Source organism: Malus domestica, chromosome 08 (genome assembly GCF_042453785.1).
Source record: "Malus domestica chromosome 08, GDT2T_hap1".
Classification (NCBI taxonomy): domain Eukaryota; kingdom Viridiplantae; phylum Streptophyta; class Magnoliopsida; order Rosales; family Rosaceae; genus Malus; species Malus domestica.
This window is the reverse complement of record NC_091668.1, coordinates 21,495,311-21,517,415: the sequence shown is the minus strand read 5'-3', so window position 1 is coordinate 21,517,415 and position 22,105 is coordinate 21,495,311. Positions and strand designations below refer to the sequence as shown.

The 22,105-nt window shown below is 38.7% G+C and overlaps 1 long non-coding RNA gene across 1 annotated transcript; it reads right to left on the bottom strand.

The window, feature by feature from the left end:
* Nucleotides 1-11,322: 11,322 nt before the first annotated feature.
* On the bottom strand, nt 11,323-17,635 carry LOC139198341 (uncharacterized). Its single transcript, XR_011583757.1, has 4 exons — nt 17,435-17,635; nt 17,265-17,339; nt 16,069-16,142; nt 11,323-12,135 (listed from the first exon to the last, which is right to left on the bottom strand). It is a non-coding gene; the product is annotated as an uncharacterized lncRNA (long non-coding RNA).
* Between the last annotated feature and the right edge of the window lie 4,470 nt (nt 17,636-22,105).

Sequence of the window (22,105 nt, the reverse complement as noted above, 5' to 3'; positions counted from 1 at the left end):
AGACATTCTTTGGAGGATTTTAGAGAAGAAAGGAGTACGAGTAGCATATATCCAAGCTATAAAGGATATGTATGAAGGAGCAAAGACTGTCGTAAGAACTCATGAAGGACAAACCGAAAGCTTTCCCATAACTGTAGGATTACATCAAGGCTCATCCTTAAGTCCTTACCTTTTTGCGTTGGTAATGGATGAGTTAACAGGACATATTCAAGATGATATTCCTTGGTGTATGCTTTTCGCAGACGATATAGTGTTGATAGATGAAACTCAGGAAGGGGTAAATGCAAAGCTTAACCTTTGGAGAGAAGTGTTGGAATCTAAAGGTCTTCGCCTAAGCCGATCAAAGACAAAATATATGGAGTGCAAGTTCAGTGCAAATGGAGGCCAAAACGAGTTAGGGGTGAGGATCGGAGATCAAGAAATACCAAAGAGCGACCGTTTTCGTTACCTAGGATCTATCTTGCAAAAGAACGGAGAATTAGATGGAGATCTCAACCATAGAATACAAGCTGGATGGATGAAGTGGAAGAGTGCATCCGGCGTGTTGTGTGACCGCCGTATGCCACTGAAGCTCAAGGGAAAATTTTATAGGACAGCAATAAGGCCGGCGATGCTGTATGGCACAGAATGTTGGGCGGTGAAACATCAACACGTACACAAAATGGGTGTAGCGGAGATGAGGATGCTTCGTTGGATGTGTAGGCACACGAGAAAGGATAAGATTAGGAATGAGGATATTCGGGGTAAAGTAGGAGTAGCCGAAATTGAAGGAAAGATGAGAGAAAATCGGTTACGGTGGTTTGGACATGTGCAAAGAAGGCCTACTGACGCTCCGATTAGAAGATGCGACTATGGGACAGAGGTTCAGGGCCGAAGGGGTAGAGGAAGACCTAGGAAAACTTTGGAAGAAACTCTAAGAAAAAACTTAGAGTACTTGGATCTAACGAAGGACATGACACAGGATCGAGCACAATGGCGTTCTAAGATTCATATAGCCGATCCCACTCAGTGACTTGGATTTTCCAAGTCTCCAACTGAGAAGTTCTCCTCACTCGGGAAATTAAGGGAACACTACCCCAACCTACATGCTCCACTCAGAAAGCTTCAACATACAAGCTTTAACAAAAGAAAATTCAAAGAACTTAGCGAAGAAGGCTTTGGTGTATTTAACACAATACGTTGAAATGAAGGAAAGCTTATTTATTGATATCCCCGATAAGCTACAAATATGTACATATACATGAGTCAAAATAAACACACAAGAGGGAGCCTTCACAAAGGTTGCTTAGGAGAAGTCTTAGCAGTCGGTAGAGCCCCAGAAAGAGAAGGCACCGGAGGGGGATCATTTGGAGCCTCAGTACTGGACAGAACCCTAGAAGGAGGAGGCATCAGAGGTTGATCATTTGGAGTTTCATTACGCGGTACAGCCCCAGAAGACGAAGGCAATAAATGCCTTTGGAACAAACCCACAAATCTCTGATGATCAAGTAAAACCTGACCATCAGTTTCCTTCATCTGGTCAAGCTTCCTCTTCATGTTTGTAGCATAGTCATGTGCGAGCCGGTGCAACTGTTTATTCTCATGCTTGAGCCCTCTAATCTCCTGTTTGAGACTCATCACTTCAGCCGCCAATGATTCAACTTGGCGGGTTCGAGCAAATAGGCGTTGGGCCATATTAGACACAGAACCTGCACACTGAACACTGAGAGCCAGCGAATCCTTAACAGCTAACTCATCAGACCGTTTGGAAAGTAGTCTGTTATCTTTGGGAGTGAGAAGGTTCCTGGCCACCACCGCAGCGGTCATATCATTCTTCATCACGGAATCCCCAACGGTAAGAGGACCAGTAGGGGAGACGAAGGATGGGCGCCATATGTTGTCTGGAGAAGGCGGGGCTGCCTCTTCAACAAGGTTCAAGTCAAAACGACGGTCGGAGGGGCCAGACATTTTCAAAGGTGTTGAAGAGAGAAGAGGTCGGACAAATCAAGATCTTAGAAGTGCAAGAATGAAGCTTCTACTGGTGGAGATTCAAGTGTGCTTTGGAACTTAATGCCAGCCCCTATAAAAATCTGCACTCGACAGAGCTTCAGAAATCGAAGAGGCGCCTGCTCAGAAATCGAAGAGGCGTTTGCTTTCTCAAAAGCTGAGCTGCTTAGAGATCACGAGGGTTGATCTCAGAAATCGAAGAGGCGTTTGCTTTCTCAAAAGTTGGGCTGCTCAAAGACCACGAAGGCTGATCTCAGAAATCGAAGAGGCGCTCGCTTTCTCAAAAGCTGGGCTCCCCAGAGATCACGAGGGCCGATCTCAAAAATCGAAGAGGCACCTACTTTTCCAGCCTTGTCAGCATCTGTCACACGCACACTCGGCTTTGCGGAAATTATGGGCATTCTGTCGAAGACTTCTGGGGAAGTAGAAAACACATGAATCTTACTGTTCAATCACCCACTTCCCACACGCAACAATAGCTCATGGGTACCACAGATAACTTTGCCAAAGTTCTCTGCCAAGGTTGAGCACGTGAAGCTTGCAGCTCCCACTACATCGCTCTGACCAAGAAGGGTAAAAGAATAGCAAAGAAACAGCACTAACAAAGTTTAGACCCATAAATTTTGAAGGTCTAGCTACCATATTATTACCCACAAGGGTAAAGGAACAGTACCACTGCTGGATAATTGGAAAGTCCCTGTGTGTCAACCTCTGTGCTTCGTGGCAAGGTAGACTAGCAAACATGCCCAACCTTTACTCACATTCGAGAAAACACTCCCAATAAGATTGCTTGCTCCAAAATCGAAGAGGCACCGTCCTCCGAATCTCGAGAGCCAGACTCCCAACATGACTACTTTATTAAAAATCGAAGAGAGGGTAAAGGAACAGTACCATTGCTGGATAATTGGAAAGTCCCTGTGTGTCAACCTTTGTGCTTCGTGGCAAGGTAGACTAGCAAACATGCCCAACCTTTACTCACATTCGAGAAAACACTCCCAACAAGATTGCTTGCTCCAAAATCGAAGAGGCACCGCCTTCCGAATCTCGAGAGCCAGACTCCCAACATGATTACTTTCTCAAAAATCGAAGAGACACTGCTCCCCGAATCTTCGAGAGCCAGACCCCCAGCCTGATTGCTTTCTCAAAAATCGATGAGGCATCGTTCTCCGAATCAATCGAAGAGGCGCTCGCTTTCTCAAAAGATGGGCTGCTCAGAGACCACGAGGGCCGATCTCAGAAATCGAAGAGGCACCTACTTTTCTAGCCTTGTCAGCACCTGTCACAGCACACTCAGCTTTGCAGAAATTATGGGCATTCTGTCGAAGATTTCTGGTGAAGTAGAAAGCACATGAATCTTACTGTTCAATTACCCACTTCCCACACGCAACAATAGCTCATGGGTACCACAGATAACTTTGCCAAAGTTCTCTGCCAAAGTTGAGCACGTGAAGCTTGCAGCTCCCACTAAATCGCTCTGACCAAGAAAGGTAAAAGAATAGCAAAGAAACAGCACTAACAAAGTTTAGACACATAAATTTTGAAGGTCTAGCTACCATATTATTACCCACAAGGGTAAAGGAACAGTACCACTGCTGGATAATTGGAAAGTCCCTGTGTGTCAACCTCTGTGCTTCGTGGCAAGGTAGACTAGCAAACATGCCCAACCTTTACTCACATTCGAGAAAACACTCCCAACAAGATTGCTTGCTCCAAAATCGAAGAGGCACCGTCCTCTGAATCTCGAGAGCCAGACTCCCAACATGACTACTTTCTCAAAATCGAAGAGAGGGTAAAGGAACAGTACCATTGCTGGATAATTGGAAAGTCCCTGTGTGTCAACCTTTGTGCTTCGTGGCAAGGTAGACTAGCAAACATGCCCAACCTTTACTCACATTCGAGACAACACTCCCAACAAGATTGCTTGCTCCAAAATCGAAGAGGCACCACCCTCCGAATCTCGAGAGCCAGACTCCCAACATGATTACTTCCTCAAAAATCGAAGAGACACTGCTCTCCGAATCTCGAGAGCCAGACCCCCAGCATGATTGCTTTCTCAAAAATCGAAGAGGCATCGTTCTCCGAATCTCGAGAGCCAGATACCACAGACCACTTTTTCAAAGTGCTCTGACAGAGTTAAAACATGTGAAACTGACAGCTCCCACTACCGTGTTATGACCAAGCAGGGTAAAGGAATAACATTACTACTTGTTGTTAGGGAGACTCCTATATATGTCGACCTCCATCCCCAACGGACAGGCAGACCTGCAAAAATGCTCAACCCTTCATCATATCTGAGAGGGCACTCCCAACGAAGCCTTTCGAAATATTCAGCTTTTTTTCCCCCCGATAATACCTCTGCAAACAAGCTATACTAGAGCAAGAATATCTCATATCATCAGGGTTAAAAGCAAGAGTATCCCATATCATGCTTTTTCCCTGTCTTTTCCTTTGGCCTTGTTTTTACCTGTAAGACAAGGAGAAAGAGAGCAATCAGTCAGCACTTGGAATCAAGCTTCCAGCCAGGAACTGACTGCCTGGAACCCCTTACCTGATTACTTACCTGGCATTGCTCTCGAGTACTCATCTTCAACATCTTATGTTTCTAGGAAAGATTCCGCATCTGCTTGAGGAACAGATAGGGCAAGTGCGAAGGATACAAGGAAGCATGTGGAGACAAGCGTAACAGCACACGTGCCGATACATCCATTACTCTGTCAAAAGCAAAAGTATCCCATATCAGCAGGGTGGAACGTACTCTAGATTTGATGGACTTGTTTTGACCCTCAAATTCTTCAGTCGGCCTTATACTCTGGAGGAAACCAGAAAACCCTCCAGCTCAGTTCAAGAATAAGCCTGTGGAAAGTTACTTCTTCAAAAGCAAAAGTATCTCATATCATCTCTTCTCATTTTTCTTCTCTTTATCCTTCATGCTGTTGCAAGATGGGGAGAAGGTGAACAATCAGTCGGAGCTCTGATTGCTTACCTTGTCTGTCACCTCTTTCAGCAGACCCCCTAGCTCGGCGACTTGGGGGACTCCTACTACATGGTTTGTATCGCGATTGACCAAGCCTGAAACTACAAGTAAGCTTCAAGTGAAATTGATACATTACCTTGTGCATCTCCACCAGTTAAAGATACCACCCCTGGATGGAGGAAAAGTACTTCCAGAGAAGATGCCACATCTACCTATGAGACTATTAAGGCAAGTCAAGACGACACCACACTCCGATACTTAGAAGTTTCGTGATTACGAGATCATTCTCCCACAATATTTCCTAATGTCATTTGTACTAAATCATTCACTTGTACTCACTAAAGGAGAGCTTGAACCTATGTACTTGTGTAAACCCTTCACAATTAATGAGAACTCTTCTATTCCGTGGACGTAGCCAATCTGGGTGAACCACGTACATCTTGTGTTTGCTTTCCTATCTCTATCCATTTATATACTTATCCACACTAATGACCGGAGCAATCTAGCGAAGATCACAAAAAGCGACCGTTTTCGCTACCTAGGATCTATCTTGCAAGAGAACGGAGAATTAGATGGAGATCTCAACCATAGAATACGAGCTGGATGGATGAAGTGTAAGAGCGCATCCGGCGTGTTGTGTGACCGTCGTAGGCCACTGAAGCTCAAGGGAAAATTTTATAGGACGGCAATAAGGCCAGCGATGTTGTATGGCACAGAATGTTGGGCGGTGAAGCATCAACACGTACACAAAATGGGTGTAGCGGAGATGAGGATGCTTCGTGGGATGTGTGGGCACACGAGAAAGGATAAGATTGGGAATGAGGATATCCGAGGTAAAGTAGGAGTAGCCGAAATTGTAGGAAAGATGAGAGAAAATCGGCTCCGATGATTTGGACATGTGCAAAGAAGGCCGACTGACGCTCCGGTTCGAAGATGTGACTACGGGACAGAGGTTCAGGGTCGAAGGGGTAGAGGAAGACCTAGGAAAACTTTGGAAGAGACTCTAAGAAAAGACTTAGAGTACTTGGATCTAACGGAGGACATGACACAAAACCGAGCGCAATGGCGTTCTAGGATTCATATAGCCGACCCCACTTAGTGGGAAAAGGCTTTGTTGTTGTTGTTGTTGTTGTAGTTATCTTATGTGGAGGCATGCTTCCTTAGGACGAGACAAAAAAGAAATATAATTTACAACAATATGAAGTTTATTTTGTAGAAAATTAGTCTCAAGTTGGGACTGGAACTTTTTATGACTTGAAAGAGCTTATTCCATTATAGAGTATTACTTTAGAGATGTTTTATTGTATCTCTTTTGTTACAATAACAAATAATAAAGTAATTATCTCCTTAATTTAGCTATGGCAGTATAGCTCCTCTGCACACAGAAATTCAAATCCTTTATCCAGAGTTTAGAACTTTATACATTAAGCTATGAAAAGAAAATATGAAGAATTTGAGTGGACAACAAATGCTTGATTATTTTTTCTGTCTGCCAACAAGTTATAATTCCTTTTTTATTATCTGAAGGGGAGAAATTCACGAATACTGCAAGGCTAAAGGACTTGCTGTAAACTATATATGCAAAATCACTAGAGTATAAAAAAACAGAGTTAATTAGTGGTTTCTGGAAGAAACATGAGTGAACCGCAGTTTTTTCAATCTGCTGTTTGGTTTCTAAATCAACATGCATTGATGATCGGGTTGGTTAAGGTAATTTGGTCCATCTAAACCTGCATAAATATCTCAAATGATTGGTCCAGACTCGGGTGTGAACCGGGGCCAAGGGTTAGGCCATCTCTAACCGAGGGCTGGTCAGAGGGCTACGTTTTAGCCCTCTGGCCCTCCAAGATATTAATATTTTAATGAACAGTACATGGTCATATTTACCTTCATCTCCAACCGAGAATCAAAGGACCATATGGCTCGTTTTAGCCCTGTCACAAAAAACCGTCTCCAACCGAGAGCTAAAGAGCTATAGGGCCAAACATAATTTATTATTTAAAAACTACAATTTAAATTCAAATCCAACAGGTAAGTGACGTTAGCATGACGTCAACTAGCCGTTGGTAGATGACATCAGCTAGTCGTTGGATTTGAATTTTTTTGGGCTATAAATATGGTGGATATTGTTGCACATCTTTGGCCCAAAAATAGCATGGAGTAGAAGTTCAAGTTTTATATTGTTAAATATTTTTCAAAATGTTGTTTAAGTTTCATGTTGTTAAATATTTTTTTTTTATGTTGTATAATTTTTATGTTGTTTAATGTTATTTAATGTTGTTTAATATTGTTTAATGTTATTAATGTTATTGAAAAAAATTGAAGGAAAAATTATTGGAAGAGGTAAGAAAATATAATGTGAAGAATTGAAATAGAATGAAGTGAGATACTATGTAATGGTGAAAATTGTGTGAGAAATGATGTAAGAATGACTTAGGTATTGCTTGAAAAAAAAAAGGGAATTTTTAAATTTCATAAACCAAGGCATAATTTAAAATTTAAAATGATGTAGAAATGGCTTAGGAAAAAAAAAAGGAATTTTTAAATTTCATAAACAAAAATTTGGCCCAAAAAAAAAAAAAAACATTTAAATCCAATGGTAACTAGCAGTTGAATTTCAAATTTTGGCAACCATTCATGTCGGTTATATCCGACAGGATTAATCAAAATTTTTGCCTAGCCCGAGGCTAGCTGGATTGGGCCAGTCGGTTGCCCCTTTGGCCATTTCAGATTCCGTGGGGCCCACGAACCCTCTGGCCTAGCCCTCGGTTGGAGATGATTTTTGGGCAATTTTCGATCCTTTGACCCTCTGGACCCTTCGGTTAGAGATGGTCTTAGTACAATAATTTATGACCCTTGAAGGATAGGGAACAAAAAAAAAATAAAAAAAATCATTGTACATTACTTGAGGATCAAGTTAGGGTTAGGGAGTTAACTTGGACTTTACCTGTTGCAAGGGGAATGTAATATTCAAGTTACTATTCTTGCTAAAGGGTTCCTAATCCTGATTGGTTGAAGAGATATTGACATATTCAGTTACCTAGCTACTATTAGGCCTCAATGATTAGCTAAGCCTATTAATTAGGTTAGCATGCCTATATAAGTGAAGGTCCTTGCCTTTGCTGATATACACAATATTCACAAACTCTCCACACGGTTTGATTTCTAAGAATTAGTACAACGTAGACTTTTTGCATACCAAGCCTTTGTCCATAGCATCTTCGGGTGAGTTATTATTTACTTGTGTTTTATTCTATATAGGCTAATAAAGTTTTACAATTATAACATGAAGAAATTAAATATTTTTTTTCTTATTTCTTAATAGTTATGTTCACTACTTATGTGCATCAACTCAAAACACAACATATTAGTAAACCATGCAGTTAGGATTGAGATGGATCAATGATATTGTCACATGATTATTTACGGGATAGACTTTAGTTTTCTCCGTAAACAGACATTTTTCACGCTCAAACACAAGCTTGTTAATTTGTTGTTCTCGTATGATTTATTTTATCTGACAATCAAAATAAATAGAGAATATGTGAGAAGTTGAAAATGACGCGTGAAAATCATCCCTCTTACACCTAATAATCACAAAATATATGGTTGTTATCAGAAAAATGCTAAAAAAAACATTTTATTTCTGATTTATACATAATGCGTGTACCCAAGCTAGTATTCCATCAACACTTCATCATTTAACTGCAAATCGTTCATGAATAAAACAATGTACAAATGTAATTATGTCATCAAATACTCACAATTTGAGGAGAGAAATTGGTCTGGGGATAAAAAAAATCAAAATATATGAATAAATGTAAAATCATCAAAACTACCATATTATAATCAAATATAAAAATAACTATGACCTTGTTTTGAAAAAAAAGCCTAACTTACTGAGATTCAGACTGGAAGAAGGGTTAGCTAGGAAGTTTCGTAACTAAGAGCAAGTCCACCCCTAAGGACTTTGCGTCAGCACCCAGCACATTTATCCACTCAAGTGAACAGTAACATACTCCAATGAACAGTAATAGGCCAAGACATCTCCACCTCTAAAAAAATGTGTTGGCACCTAGTGAAAATCACAGTAATCTCGTCACGCCACGTGTCATTATCTGAACGTACTATTTTGTGAATAGATTTCCGCTAAGATTTTCAACCAATCGCGACACGCCACGTGTCACTTCCGTTTTACAATAATTTAGCCAAGATTTCGATAAGATTTTCCACCAATCACGTCATGCCACGTGTCATTATCCGAACGTACTATTTTGTGGATAGATTTCCAATAATATTTTCGACCAATCCCGACACGCCACGTGTCACCTCCGGTTTACAATAATTTAGCCAAGATTTTGATAAGATTTTCAACCAATCACATAGTGCCACATGGCATTGTCCAGAACCTCATCCTTTTTTTTTTTGTCCATATAAACCCTACATCCATCCTCACACCAAGCTCAATCCTTCTTTTTAGCTCAGAATCCTTGTTCATCGTTTTCAAATCTTGAGTTCTTATTACAATGTCTTCTTCAAGAAGGGTGTATAAACATTTGCAGGAGCAACAACAAAGGTTGTTGGCACAACAGGCAGAATTGGCCAATCTCGAGGAAGGTGGAGGTGGAGATGAGGCTTTCTTCATGGAGGAGGATGAGGATGATCACCATAGAAGGCAGAAGACCTCACATTCCCGCCGTGTCATGGAAGCCGTGAGTCAAATAGCCAAACCAAGACGTGTTGCAAACCTCGATAGAAAAAAGGGAAAAACGAGGTAAAAATCTATTGGAAGATTATTTTATTCCCAATAGCATATTCTCTGATCATATTTTTAAACGGCGTTTTAGAATGCAACGAAATTTGTTCAACAAAATCATGAGTGATATTTGCAACCATGATTCATACATTGTGCAAAAAGATGATGCTTTTCATGTTCTAGGTCTTATTCCCGAGCAAAAAATTACGGCATCCTTGCGAATGCTTGCATATGGAGCATCTGCAGATCAAGTGGATGAGATCGCGAGGATGGGAAAAACAACTGTTCTGGAGTCTCTGATGCAGTTTTGCTCTGCAATTGAAGCCCTCTACACCAATGAGTACCTCCGGACACCCACACCAAGGAAAATGCGAAGGCTTCTGAGGAAGGGTGAGATGCGAGGCTTCGCTGGCATGATTGGAAGCATCGACTGCATGCACTGGACTTGGAAAAATTGTCCAAGTGCGTGGCAAGGAGCATATGGCGACAGAAAATGAGCCAAAAGCATCATTTTGGAAGCGGTGGCTTCATTTGATACATGGATTTGGCATGCTTTTTTTGGTGTTCCAGGAGCTTAGAATGACCTAAATGTCCTTGCCCAATCCCCAGTGTTCGACGAACTGCTGCAAGGAAACTCGTCGAGATGCACATATTGGGTTAATGGTACCCAATACGAGGGATCATACTACCTTGCAGATGGCATTTACCCAAGGTGGTCAACATTTGTCAAAACAGTGCCACATCCACAGACTGAAAAGGAAAAACACTTTGCAAACTGTCAAGAAGGGTGTAGGAAGGATGTCGAGCGTTGTTTTGGTATCCTGCAAGCTCGTTGAGCGATTATCAGGGCTGCAGCTAGAATGTTTGATGTCGAGGCTCTTCGATCCATCATGATGACGTGTATTATTCTCCACAACATGATTGTTGAAGATGAGTATGATTATGATGCTGTCGATGAATATGAGCCGGATCCGATGAACAACTCAAGAACACGTATCTATTGTGCTCATGACCGGACCGAAGATCCAGTGCAACACGAGCCGTTGGAACGTGATGGACGTTACAATGAATTGATCGTTCAGCGGTACACTAATGTGCAAGAGCCATACTGGCACGTAACCCGCCAGAATGACTTGATTGAGCACCAGTGGGGATTGCATGAAGGCGAAGATAATTAGAATGAGGCTTGTGGTTGAAGAATAAATTGTATTTTTTTTAAGTTTATGTAATTCTATGTGGTGTGTTTTGTTTTTAAGTTTATTTGGTGAGTTTATGTAATTCTATTTATTTGGTGAGTTTATGTAATTCTATGTAGTGTGTTTTGTTTTTAAGTTTGTAGTGTGTTTTGTTTTTAAGTTTATTTGGTGAGTTTATGTAATTCTATTTATTTGGTGAGTTTATGTAATTCTATGTAGTGTGTTTTGTTTTCAAATTTATTTGGTGAGTTTATGTAATCTTATTTCATGTGTTTAAATAAAGTACAAAATAAATAAAATTTTAAAAATAAATAAATAAATAAATAATTACATTAAAATTGCATAATAAATTAAATAAAAATAAATAAGAAATAACATAAAAATTACATAAGAAATTAAATAAAGTTCAAACCTATAAAAAGAAAAAACATAAGAAATTAAATAAAGTTCAAAAGAAAAAAGAAAGAAAAAACATAAAAAATACATAAAAATTATACAAAATCTCTCGAGTTAGGATATGTGGTGCTAGGATCTTGGTTGCCATGATTTGTGTAACTAGAACCCCCTTGACTTGTTTCCGCATCTCTTGCACGCCTCCTTCGCATGACATCTCTTTTTTTCGATGTCCAAAAATATTTAGAATTCGGAGACAGTCCTACTAGAGACTTGCTCATAATGTCACGATCTACTTGAGTCATCCTTTCTTCTCGAAGCAATTCATTTTCTCGATGAAGTGCTTCTCTAACCAGCTCGCTCTCTCGATTAACTACTTCTCTTTGTCTCTCAACCGCCGCATCACGGGCCTTAGTAGCTGCTAATATTGCTGCCATAGCAGCAACTTTTTCCTCATCTCTAACCTTTTCCCGTGCCATGTTCAGTTCACCTTGGCGAGCAAGTTCCTCCATATATTTAGTGTAGTCATTTTTGGAAGAACTACCTTTTTTCTTTGACGCCTTTTTACCTACGGGCCTGAGGGACTGACGAGTCGGTTGGGTCTCGGGCACTTGTTCAGGCGTCCCTTCCGTGTCTTGAAATGTGTCGGCTTTTTGTTCGGCCATGTCTGGTTCTGGAGAACTATGTAGACCCATACCGTGCATGACAACTTCTGGACCAGTTGCCACAATTTTGTATTTAGGGCAATCTTTGACAATTTGCTAACATTCCCATCTAGTGAATGATTTGTTCCCGTTCTTTGAATTGTAGAATGCTTGAGCTTGTAGTGTCTATAAAAATGTGAGATAACATAGTGTTAAAAAATGCGGGTGTAACACAAATAAATAAATTCAAAATATTGATATGGGTGGAATGCATATAAATTACATAAAAATGACATAAGAAATTAAATAAAAATTACATAAGAAATTAAATAAATTAAAATTTTGATGCAGGTGGAATGCATATAAAAATTACATAAGAAATAACATAAAAATTACATACGAAATTAAATAAATCAAAATATTGATGTGGGTGGAATGCATATAAATAAATAAAAATATTGTCACCTGATCCGCTAAACTTGTCCCACTACGGAGGTTACTGGAAGCATGAGAGATGGCGTTTTTCCAACAAGTAAAAGATGCGTTGAGTTTTTTCCAACGACCTTGAAGACCTTGACTAGTTTCTGGCGTTTTCTCCATGTACATCGCAAAACGCTTTCGTAATTTTACTCCACATTTCTCGCTTATCCATCTCATTACCCGTAATCGGGTCATGAGTAGTGTGAAACCAACATTCACACAACGTAATATCTTCAATGAGCTTCCACGAAGACATTTTTTTCTCTTAAAGTGTAGAAAATATTGAAATGTAGATAGTATAGAAAGTGTAGAAAATATTGAAATGTGGTGTAAAGGTGGAAGATGAGGGTTAGGTATTTATAGGAAAAAAATTAACATTTTTCAAAATTTTATGTAATTTTTTAAAAATTTTATGTATTTTTAATAAATTTTATGTATTTTTTAATAATTTTTAATGAATTTTAATATAGTTAATTAATCTGGACCGTTGGATTTGAAAAATATTCAAATCCAAAAGCCAAGGAGTTGCCACGTGGCCAACGGTCATATTTCTGACCGTTGGGCCTTTTTTTTTTTTTACTTTTTTGTGAAAAAACGTGGACCGTTAATCTTTGATCCGACGATCTATTTTAAAAGTAAAATTAAATTTTTTTTACCGTTGGAAATCCAACGGTCTAGAAAACTAGCCATTGGAAATCCAACGGCAGAAAAGGAGCCACGTCGCCAACTCGGGGGGGGAACTGAGTTCGCCTGCGTGAAGCGCACACGCCAGGCAGACAACCCAGCTTCTTGCTTAGTCTCTTTTGGGCTGGTCCAAAGCCCAGCTCGGGCTGGGTACCAGTCAAGTTGAGGAGGTGGACTTGGTTGACAGGGTGCTGGCCTTGTTTTTGTGCTGGGTCCTGGGCAAAGTCCACTTCGGTGGACTTGCTCTAAGCTAGCTAGGATATGAGCCTGGTTGAATAAAAAAATATGATCTGTTATTGACAGCTTTGAAGTTTGAACCCATAATCAGAAGAATGACACTTTATAGCATTTAATGCACGTGTACGAGAGAAAAATGATCCGTTATTTTTCTGTTTCTCCATTGATGGCCTTGGGCTGTGTGCCACGTGGGGCCCACCCTCCATTCCTCTACCTTCCTCCCATGTCCCCTCCATTATTTATGGGACCTCTCATTGGCTGCCGGATTATCATTTCCCTTCCCTCTCTTTTAGTTCTCCCCAACACTTATCCTTCTATGTAAAGCCAAGGAGGCCAAGGCCAGACTTCGGTGAGTCCTCAGGCCACTACACCACCATGTTTCAATCTCTCCCCTTCTTATATTTTCTCATTCCACTTTCGATGCACACCTGCACAGAAACATTGACCATTGCACAACAACAGTAGCACACCTAACATTGCTAACTCCGGCCAGTTTACGGTTTTCCGACCAAGGGTAATCCTCGGAAGCCCACAACCTCAAATCGTATTGTTTTTGGAACTTCTGATAAGGTATTTATACTCAAAGTGCAATTTGATGCAAAAAAACATCTTGAGGAAAAGATCCCCAGATTTTGAGCAAGGAACTATGGCCATCCGACCATTTCAAAATGGCTTTTGAATCATCAAGTTAAGTATCTAACTAGAAATTAGCTCTAAAAGTTGGGATGAAATTCTCCAGATTTCCAACAATAACCCATGACCATTTGGCCACTTTCAGACCACTTTTCCAATGAACTCCGATAATAACACGACCTCAAATGGGTATAAATCTATTCCCTACACTTCTAGCTTCATTTAGGTTCTTGTATAATTGATTTTGGTGGAGAATCGAGCTCGATATGAGCTCTGGAAGTAGCCGGTTCAACCTACAAAAACGTGGGGGTGTGCGTGCGTGGGTAGCTTCCTTGTGCTCGGCTCGTGGGGGCGTGCGTGCCTATGCAGCCATCTTGTGGCAGAGCATGGAGGGGCCAAAGATTCTTTCTTAGGTTTCTTGACATGTCGGACCTGAATCCATCCTCCATTTTTCGAAATTCGACCGTTTTAAAATAGTTTCATTTTTAGGCAAAATGCATCGGAAGGACTCTCGGTGTTGCGAGGCGAGTTTGACTCGACGACATTATCTGTGAATGGGTTTTTTTCTTTGATAAACATATATATATATATATATAGTTTTCATATATACATCTAGTAATGAATTTTTCTATATGATTGTCGTAATTAAATTAACGTTTATGGTAGATGGCGTAATAATGAGAATTAGTAAATCGCTATAAATCTTACAAAATGCTTTAGTTAAATTTACGATTATGAATAATGATATATTGACTAGAATTATCGAATTACTGTGGCATGACTATGTTTACGTTATCTGCTCATAGTTTGCTGCACCGGTGTTAGTACTCGCCCGGATCAGTACTAGTCTTTCATGTGTATGTGCACATCACACCGTACGCTCATTTTGGATCCATTGTAGGTGGTAGTCTTGTCGTAGATTGCTATATACAATTAGGACTTGTATGTACTGGGCATAGCCCCAGCCTTCATGTGATTGTAGTACTAGAACGTATATCATTGTTACACCTAGTCATGTTCATGTAAGAATATCTTTGCATGAACTCGTGTGTCAGCATGCATCGATGAGTGCTTGCTAAGAATATCTTTGCATGAACTCATGTGTTAGCATGCGTCGATGAGTGCTTGCTATGATATGATTGCTTATGCGATTACGGACTTCATATGTTATTTATGAAATATTATGCCATATTGAATTCTTGAGATCTTGTAGGCTATGGTAAGTATTCTCTTACTATACGTAGTATGGATATTTTGAAAACTATACTTGCTTTATGTGAGGAGTTATTATGTTTTCGAAAAGATTTTTATGACGTTTTTTTTTTCAAGTCCACTCACCCTTATTTTTCACCTTTCCAGGTTTTAGTAGTTGAACTTTCGTATCGACGTGTGAAAAGGTTCATTCCTGCTCAGTAGTATACTTTTGTATTTATACACTTTTAGGTTTAAATTTATTCACATTTTCCACGTCACTACCCTTTATGGCTTCGTCACCCTCCTAATGTCGACCAACACAGCTCGATTCAGAGTCCAGGTGGACATTCCGAGTCGGGATGTGTCACTAAATTTTATTACATCCATTATTATAAATAATTTGTAAATATTTATGTCCATTTCCGAGAATCGAGATTGTAAGGTTAGGAGCCTAGCTAGTAGACTTCTATAAGCTACATCAGAATCAAAATAATTTGTAACTATTTATTTTTATTTACATAATAATCTATATTAATAAAAATAAATATTATTATATAAATAAAAATAAATAGTTATAAATTATTTCGATTCTGATGTAGCTTATAGAAGTCTACTAGCTAGGCTTCCAACCTCACAATCTCGATTCTCGCAAATGGACTTAAATATTTACAAATTATTTCTAATAATGGACGTAATAAAATTTAGTGACACACCATGACCCGAAATGTCCACTTGAACGCCGACACCAGGAGGGTGACGAATCTATAAAGTGTAGTGATGTGGAAAATGTGAATCATTTAGAGCGCATGTGAGCGGGATTGAACCCATATAACGCAAATGATGTCAGAGTATAGATAAATTGCAGTAAAAGAAGAGTAAGGGCATTTATACCGAAATGAGAAGTCTCCTAATTAATAGCTTTTACCATCAATCCTCCTCGTCACAAAACCTTTGCCACTAAAATCCTGGAATGACGAAAAATAAGGGTGAGTGGGCCTGAAAATAAAGTTTTGTAAAACCTTTTCGAAAAATGTAACCCCTCGCTGTAAAACAAGTATATGGTTTCCTATAAATATTATAATAATGGTATGTAGTAAGTACCCTGTAGCAGAAGTGAGTCAAAGGTGTAGGGCATAACAACAAGGTATCTCAACATTAAATCACAAATCGCAAAATCAATGCTCACAAATTATGTACGCACACAAGTCCATTGCAGAGGTATTCAAACAATGGAACATGTTAGGTGTAGGTATTACATTCTAGTACTACATCACGTGAGTTGCGCTAATCGCAACACATACAAGTCCAACACAACATACAACAGGACATGCTCACACCTAACTCTGGATTCAAAGCGAATGTAAACGGTGTATGTGAACTACACATTAAACTAGTCATTGGCCCATGACAGTACAAATAACTAAGAGATATCGTGCAAACATGTAGTAATGAGCAGATAAAACGTAAGAATGTCATGCCACAATTTATGCTCACAAATAATATTAAAAAAACATAAAGCGCACGAAAAGTCTATTTGTAAAGCTAAACATGGCATGTCACATCATAATATATATAAAAGTAGTTAGGAAAAACACATATACATATATATACACGTAAAAAGAAAAAGACCCACTCATATAATCATAGCTTGCTTGCTCTCGATAAGCCTCGTCATTCGTCAAACCGAATAAGCTTGTACCTATACCCAGTCACATTGACTTAACAAAGTACACAAAATACTTAAACGTAAATAATATGGAAAATGGACAAATTAACTATAATATGTCCAAATTTCACATTTTACAAAATTGTCCCTAAAATTATAGGTAATTGCAAAAATGCTCTCAACTTCTTATAATTCCCAAACAGCCCTAAAGCTTCAGCAATTTTTGCAGTTTGGTTCTTGTTGTAAAAACAGTGCAGCAAGATCAATCCTTTCAAAAAATTTCCCCTAGTTTGCACAAAAAAGGGAATTTCGCCGAAAATATAGGGAGAATTTCAAACGCTTTTTTTGGAGACGATACACAACCAAAATTGACCCATAGTATATCAAAACAAAGCTTAAGACAAGAGGAATAAGATTATACATATTTCAAGGCCAAAAGTTGTTCGAAGATCATCGGAAAGTGGCCTGAAGGTGGCAGCCTAAGTTCGTCGTAAATCTGGAAGAATGCACCGACAACATGCATGTATCACCGGAAAGGTTTCCAACACGATTTATAAGTTAGAAACCATAAGAATAGGATTGAGAACTTACCCAAGTGAAATGCACGAGATTACACCGAGAATTGGATCTCGAACTTGTTAGAGTTCATCTGTTTTCCTTTGTTGGAATCTAAGTTCGAGATTGAAAGCTCAAACTCTCGGCTTCAATGGTAAACCCTCGCACCATGCACCAATGCCGCATGCAAGGCCATGGTTGGGTCCCTTGAGTTCCAAAGATTCCAAAGCTCACAGGGGAGAGCTGAAAAAGAGAGAGAGAGAATGAAAGTTTCAGAAAAAGAAATAAGGAACATTAACAAAAAGCTTCAGTTACTGTTCACTTCAACGAAAAATTATATTTTTACATTAAAAAGTCAATTCAAGTACAATTCACTTTACTTTTTATTTTGTATTTATAGTTAAAACTCAAAGTTTTCAATGTATTTTCTAAAATCCGAAATAATATTTGTTTAAAGCAACTTGCACACCATTCCTCATTAAGCGTCTTTGAAGGCTGATATATGTTTCCCACGTAAGACCAAGGCAGTGATGCAGACTGCACAAGATTGGTTTTTAAAGTTTGAACCTCTTTTAGGTGAATTTGTACTGTTTTGAACATAACTTGTTCTTTATAACTTCAAATCGAGTTCCGTTTGCGGCCACGTTTCTTTAAAATTGAGTACTATTCAAAAATAGTAAAATAAGATGGGAAAAGTGAAAGGAAAATTGAGGTCCATGTGGAAGGCCTACATGGCATCTTAGGGGTATTTTGATAATTTTATTACTACTGAGAATAAAATACAATAAAATTCAAGACAGGATATCACACCTATAGCATACTATAAAAATAAATAAATAAAACTTAAATTTTTTAAATTTATATAGAATAATAATACAATAATACATATTTAATATACAATATATACATCTACACAATGACTATTGTATTTATAGTAAGTTTTTTTTAGTCGTTTTAAAAATTAAAATCATCAAAATAACTTTTTTCTTAACGTGTCGAAACAGGTTACCGTGTGTCACCTTCGTGTAAACCTGTTAAGGACCCGTAACGGGTCCTTATCATGTTACCGAAACCCGTTATTTTCGTATTATTTACGTGTTGTATTAACGGGTCGTGTAAGAAATTGTCAGGTAAAGGTGAGTGGATCCCTTCAAAAACTAAAGTTTTAATATATATATATATATATATATATATATATATATATGTCGATGTATATTATTTTTTATTGAGTTCGTCTTTGAATGAGACTTAAATAAGAATTGATTATGATTTATAATATGTTTTAAAGGTAGTCTCAGATGAGACTTACATAAATTGGTCAAACAACCATAAACTTGAATTTGTCCATATTGGTGATCTATTTTCATCACATGGTCATCATGTGATATTTTGTATAGCTATTTTCGACCTTAGATTATTTGTAGGTGTTATATATTTCTAGTACATGCTAGGAAATTCAGATAGATAGTGGTAGAGAATTTTGCTAGTAAAAGCTAGCTTAACCTGCTTGATATACTTACGTTCGTAGATGTTAGTGTGATTAACTAAATATAGGTATGATATTTGAACTATTGCTTGAGTGTTTTCGATTGATGATTTGAATGTAATTTTCATTCATTATTTTGGTAGTAGATATTATTATTTAGTTTTCCAACTATATATGTTTTATAGAACGGTAGGAGTTAATATGTTGAAAATGATTTTGACTTGAGAATTGTGATCTACTCACACTTTGTTTTGCACCTCCTAAGGTCTTAGCAATAATGCGGACTTCCTACATTCATAGGGTAGTTTTACTTCTGCTTGTTCAATTGTATAACATTACTTTTGGTTATGAATGGCACAATGCATACTTTGCGGATTACTAATATGTGCACTACTGTTATGCTTATATCGATGTGATACAAAACTGGAATTTTGTTTTAGAAGTGCACTACTGTCACAATCGTGAATTTTTCTTTCCAACCATCAAAAGTCTGCAATTTATTGCCAAATCTCCAAACGTTCTTTTTGGTGATTTTTTGCGTACGTGATCTACAAGTTTATGCAAACATTTTACGGTTGGATCGTGCACACTAGTTTCGTACAATGTGGGTCTTATTCAAAAGCTTCAAGACCAAAACACTTTGTGTTTCTTCTATACTTCCACTAAGTATAATATAAGGTTTTTGTTAGCTCTACTTTTTTCTAAAATAATTAATGCATAATCATAGACGTTGATCTTAATTTTGGAGTCAACGATTATATTTGCAAAAAATGATCCTAATCGGACCTAAAACGACCGTTAAATCGTGAATTTTTCTTTTTAACCATTGAAAGTTTGCGATCTATTTCCTAATCTCCGAACGTTCTTTTTGGTGATTTTTTGCGTTCGTGATCTACAAGTTTATGCAAACATTTTACGGTTGGATCGTGCACACTAGTTTCGTAAAATGTGATTACAGATGTTATATGTTATTTATGAAATATTATACCATATTGAATTCTTGGGATCTTGCATGCTATGATAAGTATTCTCTTACTATACGTAGTATGTATACTTTGAAAACTATACTTGTGTTACGTGAGAGGTTATTATGTTTTCGAAAAGGTTTTTATAACACTTTATTTTCAGATCCACTCACCCTTATTTTTTGCCCTTCTAGGTTTTAACAGCCAAACTTATGTATCGATGAGGATTCTTGGCAAATATCAGTATAGGTGGCTACCTTTGATGGTATAATTCTTATCCTTTTTTATTATACTTTAATTATGCTCTGACATCACGTGTGAAAATGTTCATTCCTGCTCACCAGCGCACTCTTTTATTTAGGCATTTTTTGGTTTAAATTTATTCACATCATTACACTTCATGGCTTCGTCACCCTTATGGTGTCGGCCATCATAGCTTGATTCGGAGTCCAGGTAGACATTTCGGGTCAGGGTCTGTCATTAAATTTTATTACATCCATTATTAGAAATAATTTGTAAATATTTAAGTCCATTTGCGAGAATCGAGAATGCGAGGTTAAAAGCCTAGCCAGTAAACTTATATAGGCTGCACTAGAATTGAAATAACTTGTAACTATTTACTTTTATAATAATCTATATTATTTGGCTTCCTTATAAAGAACTCCGGACAAAAACAAGAAAGTATTTCTCTTCATCCTCTTACCTGAATCCTCCCCCAACCCTGGAACCCAACTGCTTAGAACCGTCTGTGAACACGGAAAATTCCTGAAACGAAAGAGACAAGAACGAACGTGCACAAACAAATATTTGTATTTGATGATTATTTTGAGTTACAATCTCTCTCTATTTTGATCCTCTGATTCGATCTCCGTAAGATGTTGATTTGGGGATGTTTCGTTGATCCAAGGGCCGTCGGGGCTTGATCTTGGATGAACTGTTGGAAGTTTCTTCAAATGGCCGTGGGCTTGATCTTTGAAGGTGGATTTGAGCGGATCTTCAAGGGCTTTTGGGCTTGATCTTGAAGAAACAGTGATGAACAGATCTTCAAGGGATTTTGGGCTTAATCTTGAAGAACGGTTGGATGTGTGGATTTGTCGACGTTTGTTGATCCAAAGGGCCGTTGGGGCTTGATCTTGGAAGAACGATGATGAACGATGGTGCTTTCTTCAAGGGTCGTCGGGGCTTGATCTTGAATTGGTGGATGATTGTTGATCCAAAGGGCCGTTGGGGCTTGATCTTGGAAGAACGATGAACGAAGAACGAAGAACGCTTTCTTCAAGGGCCGTCGGGGCTTGATCTTGAAGGTGGATGATTGTTGATCCAAGGGCCGTTGGGGCTTGATCTTGGAAGAACGATGAACGAAGAACGAAGAACACTTTCTTGATTCTTCGGGAACCTGGATGCTTGAGAGCTTCGGAGTTTCAGAGCTTCAGAGCTTCAAGGTGTAATATGAATTGGTGGATGATTGTTGATCCAAGGGCCGTTGGGGCTTGATCTTGGAAGAACGATGAACGAAGAACGAAGAACACTTTCTTGATTCTTCGGGAACCTGGATGCTTGAGAGCTTCGGAGTTTCAGAGCTTCAGAGCTTCAAGGTGTAATATGAATTGGTTTCTTCAAATGAATGAAATGGGCTTGTATTTATAGAATTTTCCAAGGCCTAATTTTGAATATAATATTCCAGATGAAATAAGTCGTTTCTGCCAGGTGTTGACACGTGTCCTATTTGATGACTTTTCCAACTTATTTCAATTTTCGTTGAGTCACACGCTACGTGTAAAATTTATGTAATACATGAGCGTTGACACTTTGATTTATCGGTCAACATTTATTTACCGAAATTTCGATGTCTACAAATGCCCCCACTTCAAGGCGCGTCGTATACATGTGCTTGTCACGTGTAAGAGATGCGTTTTGAAGTCCCTTACTGTAGATGTCGATCCAAGGGCCGTCGAGGCTTGATCTTGAATTGGGCTGGAGATTTCTTCAAGGGCCGTTGAGGCTTGTTCTTGAACTTTCGTTTGAAATTTCTTCAAGGGCCGTTGAGGCTTGTTCTTGAACTTTTATTTGAAATTTCTTCAAGGGCCGTCGAGGCTTGATCTTGAAGGTTGAAATTGGACCACAAGGAGCTTCATGTGGTAGATGATCTTTGGCTTTGGTAGTGGGTGAATCGACACGTATTTTGTTGCGCTTTGTTGACTTTCCACAGCTTTGATCTTGAACTGGGTTGAAGGATTTTCTAGATTCCTCCAATTG